Here is an 8,765-nt window from a genome sequence, read left to right on the forward strand (position 1 = left end):
CAATTTCACAGTATCATTTTTTTTTCCTGCTCCATTAGCAAGGGAGCCTTTTTATCTTTTAGTGTTTTCTTTAATTCCTTTCCTCAGTGTCTTAAAGATGTGTTCTTTTCCTGGTAGGAGTTATTCCTGTATATTTTATTAATTTTTTATTAGATATTGTTAATTGGGTCATTTTCTTTCTCACTGTGCTTGTCATTGGTATATAAAAAAACTACTGTGTGTGTGTGTGTGTGTGTGTATCTTGTCACTTTGCTGAAAGTGTTTATCTGATCCAAGATTTGCTGTTGTTTATGCTGCTGCTGCTGTCTTTAGTATCTCTTATGTATACAATTGAATCATTTGCTAGCAGCAATACTTTGAATTTCTCTGTTCCTATTTGTATGCCCTTATTTCCTTTTCTTGTTGTATTGATTCACCTACCACCTCAAACACTATATTAAATAGGAGTGGAAAGAGTGGACAGTCCTGTCTTATTCCTAATCTTAGGGGAATGCTTAACAATTTTCTTCATTTACCATTATGTTAGCTATAGGTTTGCATAAACCTTTATTGTGCTGAGTTTTGCTGCCTCTATTCTTAACCTTTCCCTGACTCTTATCATGAAGGTATGTTGGATTTTGTCAAAAACATCTCTGTATCTATTGAGAAGATCAAATGATTTCTGTCTTTGAATTCATTTATTGGTTTAGGTCTCTTGAACAATCCTTGCATCTTTGGAATGAGACCAACTTGGCCATAATTAATTTTCTTTTTAATACAATCTTGACTTTTTAAATATTTTATTGAGAATTTTGCCCCTTCTGAATCAGGGAAATCAACCTAAATTTTCATTTTTAGTTGTATCTTCACCTATTTTTTGTATCTAAATAATATTAACTTCCTAAAAAGAGTTTTATGATTGTTCTATGAATCTGTTTGTCCTGGGATTTGGGGGGTTGAAGAGTTTTGTTTTTTTCTGTCCTTCCTTCCTTTTTTTTTTAACAGGGTATCTCTACACTCTACACAGTCCTGGCTGGCCTGGAACACTATCTATACCAAACTAGCCATGAACTCACAGAGATCTGCCTGCCTCTTCCCCTGGAGTGATGAGATTAAGAGCATATGCTACCATTCCCAATTGAAACAGCTTTTTATTAGTGCTTCAAACCAATTCGTTAATGGTTAGAGAACTGTTTCAATTATTTATTTTGTCTTGGTCTAAGTTTGATATACATCTAGAAATCTACCCAATTCTTTTGTATACTTTCAACATTGGTATCTGTTGTAATCTCTTCTGCCTCGATTCTGATTTTACTAATTTGTGTCATTATTTTGGTTAATTTATCTAAGGGTATGTTTATCTTTCCAAAGAACCAGTTATTCATTTGATTCTTTGTGTTTATTTCTGTTTCATTAATTTCTGCTCTGATCTTATTTATCCTCTTGTATTGCTTTAATTTGGTTTCTTCTTGTTTATTGAAGGCTTTAATGTACAATATTAACTTGAGTTCTCTGTGATACTTTTTAATACAGGCACTTAGAGACATTGGCTCATTTCTTCAGACTTCTTTTATTTCTATCTCTAACCATAAATTTTATATGGTGTAGCTACATTTTCATTCTAGCAATTTTTACTTTTTCTTTTTTGCTTCTTTAATGATTCGATTATCATTAATAATCTGTTGTTCAATCTTCATGATTATTCATATTTTCTCTAGTAAGGGTTTAATACATTAGTCAGAATTCATTAGATTGGCTTACACAATATGGTCTGAATAGTCCAACGATGGCTGTCTCCCACTGGAGAAACCAAGAACTTAGTAGTTCTTGAGTAGTTCTTAGTAGTTCTAGGTTCATGAGCTGGCTGCTTCAGTAGACCTTGTTGGCAATGAAAGCTTGGAGGTTTTCTGAAGAGCTGCTGGTCCTCAGACCATGCTGTAAGCCAAAAGAAGCTTGGTTCTGACTGCAGTGAAGGAAAGTAGCAACAGCAGCAGAGACAGCCACAGAGCAGATGAACTAGCCACTAAGACTGAAGCCAAGAAGGCATAAGAAACGTTTCTGTCTTCCACCTCCTTTTATCAGGGCTGTCACCAGCAGACACCACCCACATTCAGATTATGTCTTCCCACTTCAAATAACTCACTGAGTAAATCTCTCACAAGTGTGGCCCAGTTAACAAGCTAGATTAACCCTCACAAGTTCACTCTTTGTCATCGTGACAGTCAATTGCATCTCTTTGTCATTTTTATTTTTTAACAGAACTTGCCTTGGGTTTATTTGTAAAATCAGCACAGGAGAGTGGTCATCTGTAAATAGTGTGTAGGTAGGTGTGTCATACCAGTCCATGTGTCTTCATGTTGACAGAAGCCTTTCCCATGGAGCCTTCACAGGGGTCCAGGCACCTTTAGGAGCCTGAGCTGGGGCTGAAGACTGGGTCTTAGCTGGAGCTGCTGCCTCTGCCTTGGTTTGAACCTTGGGCTTTGGTTGGCAGAGCCTACTACCCTTGGCCATGTAGCTTCGAATCTGCTTCCCAAGCTTGGGGTGAGAAATGAAAACCAGATGGCTGAGTTTGCTTCTGAGGCCTTTTGGCATCTTGGGCTTAATGGCCACAGGCTTCACAAGGGCATTGATGGCCTCTGCTCCCACATTCATTGTCTTTGCGTTGTTTGCCTGCATCTTCTTCAGGCCTTTCTTGTGCTTCTTGGCAAAGCACATGTTCCTCAGGAACTTGGGGTCCACCCCCTTAAGAGATTTGTGTTTGTGACTAGAGTTTCTTGATGCCATTTCTGTGTCATTTGTGGGACTGATTGTGTATGGTTTGGTTCTTAGACTTGGCCATGTTTGCACAGTAACCGCGGTACCCACAGCATCAGAGACCTGGAGATACTCTGTCATTCTTAATATCTAAATGAAAACAATAACATTAACAAGGTAATAATTCAACTTAATATGCTATAATTGTCCTATGTACAACTGCAAATGCATTATATTATTATTATCATTATTATTATATTTTTAAAATTTTATTCTTACTGAATAGGTGACAAATTCCCTCAAGGAATGCTTAGTCTTTTAGAGTTCCATAACTTAAATGTGGTAACAGAGATTTATATGACTTAACTACTGATATTGTTTCATTTGATGAAATCGTACATTATAAAGACACAGAGGAAAGGAGACACAGATTTCTGCTTAATGCATGGGCATATATATAACCATAGGCATTCCTAACAAAATAAGACAAAGACACTCATGGAAATAAAAATCTTCATTCCTGTAGCAGGGAGTGTGGCCTCAGATGAATTCATAACTATCTTCCTACCTACTGCCCATTTTGTAGGTGGAGGGTTGTGATGGCTTGAACTTAACGCAATCTAGAATCACCTAAAAGGTATGTATTCTCAATAAGGGTTTTGACACCATTCTATTGACAGGTGGGTACATTTGAATGGGATTGTTTTGATTATGCTAATTAAAGTGGGAAGAACCTACCTGGAAAAGTGTGTGTTTGCATTCCCAAGGTTCGGGTCCTAGACTATGTAAACAAGGAAGAAAGTGAATTGAACACAATTCTACATGCATCCATTCTCTCTCTATGCTCTCAGCTGCATGCATGACTAGCTGCTTCAAGTTACTGCTGCCTTGATTTCCCCGTATTGATTGACTGTAACTTGGAACTGTGGACTACACTAAACTTTTATCCCTTTGGTTGACTTTGTCAAGGTATTTCATTACATCAACAGGAAAAGAATAACAAGACAATGTTTCACATCTGACATTTATGGAAAAGTTTTATGTTATTATCATGATCAATTTTAAGAGATTTTTGTTAGCTTAATGTTTGCTGCTTTAATCAGCTCTTAGATTTGGGTGGTATGTTGAAACTACTAAGTCCAGAGAAGGCATTCTCAGATGTATATTCTCTAGACTGTTCCTTTCAGCTCCACATTAATCATTCATCGAATTACAACGTTCAAAACCTGACAAATCTTATCAGGTTCCCTTATTCTCCACATTCCTATTCCTATGTAAATCACATGTGTTAAGCTTTTGTGAGGTATTTTCTTCATTTGGAAGTTGAAAGGATCAAAAGTATCATTATCGTATTTGAGAAAACTGGAGAAGACTCTTTTGAAGATGTCCATTTGTAGTGTATGGTTCCAGATGATCACTCACTGGGAACATTTTCATTTAATGGATGAGAAGGCAGGCATTCTGAAGTGTGGAAGTTCAGTCCAAAAGGACTATCTGATTATCAGCACTCAGAATGAACGAAGAAAAGCATGTGACCTGAATTTCATGACTCTTCACCTTCTGATTTCTTCCAATAAAATAAGTTCAGCTTTGTGAAGGAAAAAAAAAAAGCCTATATTATTTGCTAAGTATCTTTTAGTTACCATAGTTAACAGGGGAAAGCCATTGCTGTCAAGGTTTTTGAAGGGATTTGAACTGTTGGGAGATGTTTGGGCATTTAAAATTTAAAGATAGTCTGAAAAATGTTATTCTGTCTTTTCCCTATTCCCCTATGTTGCCACCGTTTGGTGAAATCTGCCCTTCCCAACGTGGACACTACTGCAGGGACAGCTCTGAGCAAAGACAGGCAAAGGTAGTGCCCACCTGATCACGGCCTTTCATGACCTTGTATCCATGTACATCACAGCCTTCCACAGAACTTTCCCTCAGTGTCGTCCCTTTCATTATCTTGAAAACCAAATGAAAATTTTTTCTTGATATTGCTATTGCATGGATGCAATGAGCTTTTCTGCCAAATTAAAAAAGTCTCATAACTCATTTATTTACTTATTCATTCATTCATATTCATTCTTATATTCAATAATTTTAAATATGTATATTAGACAATTGATATGTTGCTTGAATATTAGAGAGGCATCTGTTAATATTCCTGACCCTGCCTTCAAGATACACAGCATGAATGCTCTTCCTTTATTTCTTTCCACACTGACTATTTTCCTTGTTTATTTAATTTTTTCATAGACAAAGTAATTTTTGTTTAAATGCCCCATATGTAACATATGGACAGATTTTACAACAAATTTTTAGTCATAATCTTGCAATCTCAATTACAGTCTCTTTGCCTTTCCTATTAGAAGGTTTATTGATTGATTGATTGATTGATTGATTGATTTGTTTGTTTGTGTGTTTGTTTCATGCTTTAGAATCTCCTTCCTATATATTAATAGACCCCGGGAACTCTAGGTAAGAGGTTAGAGATTAGGTGACTGAGGAACTTTGACTTCTTCTTTGGTGAGGTAGCCCTCGTCTGTGGGAGTGGAATGAGGCTCCTGTGGTGTAAGAACACAGCCTGGGTCATAGGATTCTGAGCGCTAACAGAGTGGCGGGTGAAAATGAGAGGTGAAAGGGCATTTAGCACAGAGCGTGGAAGCCTTGTTAGGCTACGTGTTCGGCACATGCATGTCTGAAATATTCGACCGAGCTTCAGACAACCCTTTAGGCATATGTTTCTCCTGAGCTCTTTTGGATCCAAGCGCAGCAGCCCTTGCAACCATTCGGTTAGCCAATTCCCTTGTTTTCTGGGCCAACACCCGTTCGCCTTCTGACCCAGCCATTTGACCTTTGCTGCACCTTCAGAATTCTTTATATACTTTTATTTAGTTATTCACTTTAATCTCAGTCGTAGCCCCCTCCCTTCTCTCCTTCCAGTCTTTCCTCTTTATCCGTCCCTCATCCTCCTTCTCCTGCCCCTCAGAAAAGGGCAGCCTTTCACAAACCCACCCCAGCACATCTAGTCTCATGTGGACTGTGTTTCCTCGTTCACGGTGTCCTAGCAAGGCAGCCCCGGCAGGGGAAAGTGATCAAAAAGCATGCAACAGAGACCATGTCTGTAAAAACCCCCTATCCCCTTTTAGGAGACCCGATGGAAGCTAAGCTACCCATTAGATATAGCTGTGTGAGAGGGCCTAGGTCTAGTCCATGCATGGTCCTTGGTTGGTGCTTCAGTCTCTGCAAGTGCCTCTGAGCCCAGATTAGTTGGGACTGTTGGTCTTCTTGTGGAGATCAGGACCCTTCCGCGTCCTTCTATCCTTTCCCCCACTCTTGTATAAGGATCCCTATGCAGTTTCATAATTCCTAACGAACGGATGCAATTGACAACTGTCCCTGCAGTCGTTTTAAAGAGCCATCATCATGAAAAACCCCGCAGTGCATTTTCCAGACTGCACCTCCTTGATTGCAATCCTGAAACCACTCAGAAAGAAGCTATTCTTTCTTTGGGTTGATTTTTATCTTTGTTGACAAAAGTTTTTAATTTAGTCCCTCTGCCTCAGATTCCTTTTTTGGTTTGCCATTTTCTTGGTATTTCTAGGTGCTTCACGCTCAACTGAGACTGAGCTCAGGGATGCCCTGCTTCATAATTCCACAGCTGAGTTCAAACAATGTCCTGTTTTCTCAGACCACCTTTTATTCTTGGCTTTATATGATGTCCTCTTGCTCTGTTTTATGAGATGTTCTGAAATTATTTGCTAAAAATCAGCTTACTTCCTGTTTGGCCTTTACTGAGTGAAGGAGCCAAACTCTTCAATTTGTTGTCACATCTCTATCAGCTTCTTCTCTTCCTGAGTGCTCTTTCATCTTCTATCATGGTTTCCCCACTCTTTTTAAGTGTGTGGTGTTTGCCTTGTTAATCTTTCTTTAATCTCTTTCTTTTGAATACAATTTTGGGAGACAGCAAAGATGCCTATCTGCATTTAGCTGTCTGTGATTAACGGAATGCCTCCAATTTTCCTTTCTCAAAGGTCAAAAACAGCTTGCATGTTAATCCTCAATTTTCCCAAGACTCTTAGCATTGCAACTTACATTTGAGCTGTGTAGTGCTAAGTATTTCTTATTCTTCCCTTTGTCTATTCTTTCTTACTGATCTTTTGATGTCTACACCTTAATATGCTTAATATGGAAGTTTGCAAAGGCCCTGTTTATACCCTTCTCACTTCTAAGTACCAAATTAGGTAGCACATGTCCATCATTATTGCAGAGAATAACATAATACATAAACTCAATTACTAGCCCTTGTGAATGGCCTTCATGAGTTTTCACTTGTCCTTATGATACTTTTTGAGCCAGGCTGTGTTATGTGTGCAGTCAGAATGTGACTTTAACTTGTTCTTGTTCATAAAACGTAGAGCCATATCTAATGTATGTGTATATTAAAATTGTTCAATGGATGTTTGTAGAGGTAGGCTTCCTGCCTCCTTAGTAATAGGCCATCAGGATATCTTTGTCCAGTTCCAGAAAGCAAAAATCTAGTAAATAGCAATACTTGATATCTGTTCAAACAAATAAGTTCTGTAAGAGGAAGGGCTTATGAGAATATCTAAAATTCCTGCAAAGTGAAGATTATTCTTAAAGTCGAGTTCATAGCTACTCATGCCCCATGATAACCAGGCTGCCACAGTTCTGAAGATGATGTGGTTGGGTTTCTCCAGTGGCTCTCATACCAATGTGTTAATCTCAAAGGTGATCATGTTGACACTGGTTATGTCATTTTACAATTTTTCTGTCAAACCATTCCTGTAAATATTGTACTCACAGTGTTGCTTTTCTGAGCAACATCCGATCATAAATGATTGGCTTTAATATAGGTCCTTAACAGTTTTGTTTTCTTTATTATTTAATAATGATCAAAATATCCTACAACAGCTTCGTTTTAAATAGGGCTGTGCTATAACATTGAGTGGGGTAGTTCAGACCTTCACTGGACACCACAGGGATGGCAAATAAAAATCTCAGTACCAGGAATAAGTAGCCTCTTTTCCAGTTGTTGGCCAGTGAGACTGCATAGACCTCCCTCCACCGCAACATAGCAAGCTATTGTTATTGCTTTCATTTTCCTTCCAGAACTTCATGGTATGACTCTATTGTTGAAGACAGCATCATGCTTTTTAAAAAAACTTTTATTAGTTACACTTTATTCACTTTCTATCCTCCCATAAACCCCTCCCTCCTCCCCTCCTAATTCTGCCTTCCCTCCCCCTTCTTCACGCATGCCCCTCCCCAAGTCCACTGATAGGGGAGGTCCCCCTCTTCTTCCTTCTGATCTTAGTCTATCAAATCTCATCAGGAGTGGCTGCATTGTCATCTTCTGTGGCCTGGTAAGGCTGCTCCCCACTCAGGGAGAGGTGATCAAAGAGGAGGCCAATCAGTTTATGTCAGAGGCAGTCTCTCTTCCCATTACTATGTAACCCACTTAGACACTGAATTGCCATGGGCTACATCTGTGCAGGGGTTCTAGGTTATCTCCATGCATGGTACTTGGTTGGAGTATGAGTCTCTGAAAAGACCCCTGTGTTCAAATTTTCTGGTTCTGTTGTTCTCATTGCGGATGGAGTTCCTGTCCTCTCCAGATCTTACTATTTCCAACTTCTTTCATAAGATTCCCTGCACTCTGCCTAACAGTTGGCCATAAGTCTCAGCATCTGCTTTGATAGTCTGCAGGGCAGAGCCTTTCAGAGGCCCTCTGTGGAAGGTTCTTAACTTGTTTCCTGTTCTCTTCTTCTTCTGAGACAGCATCATACTTTAACCATCAAACATGGATAAATCAAGTGGGCACTGAGCTGGAAGCTTTGTCCCTACTGGTTAGATCTCATAGTTAAAAGTACTGTGTATACCTGCTATTTGAGGAAAAAACCATCATGTTTTGCCTAGCTGTAAACCCTGTAAATTGTAATAATGACTATCCCAGGAAGGTTTGAACACTAATGGAAGAGCAGCATGAATGTTATTTGAGTAAACAACCATGTTCTTTTTTCTTT

At 38.8% G+C, this 8,765-nt stretch overlaps 1 pseudogene; it reads right to left on the bottom strand.

The window, feature by feature from the left end:
* Nucleotides 1-2,331: 2,331 nt before the first annotated feature.
* On the bottom strand, nucleotides 2,332-2,818 carry LOC110539348 (large ribosomal subunit protein eL29-like; annotated as a pseudogene).
* Nucleotides 2,819-8,765: the final 5,947 nt, after the last annotated feature.

The sequence above is a fragment of the Meriones unguiculatus genome, chromosome 19, assembly GCF_030254825.1.
Source record: "Meriones unguiculatus strain TT.TT164.6M chromosome 19, Bangor_MerUng_6.1, whole genome shotgun sequence".
Classification (NCBI taxonomy): domain Eukaryota; kingdom Metazoa; phylum Chordata; class Mammalia; order Rodentia; family Muridae; genus Meriones; species Meriones unguiculatus.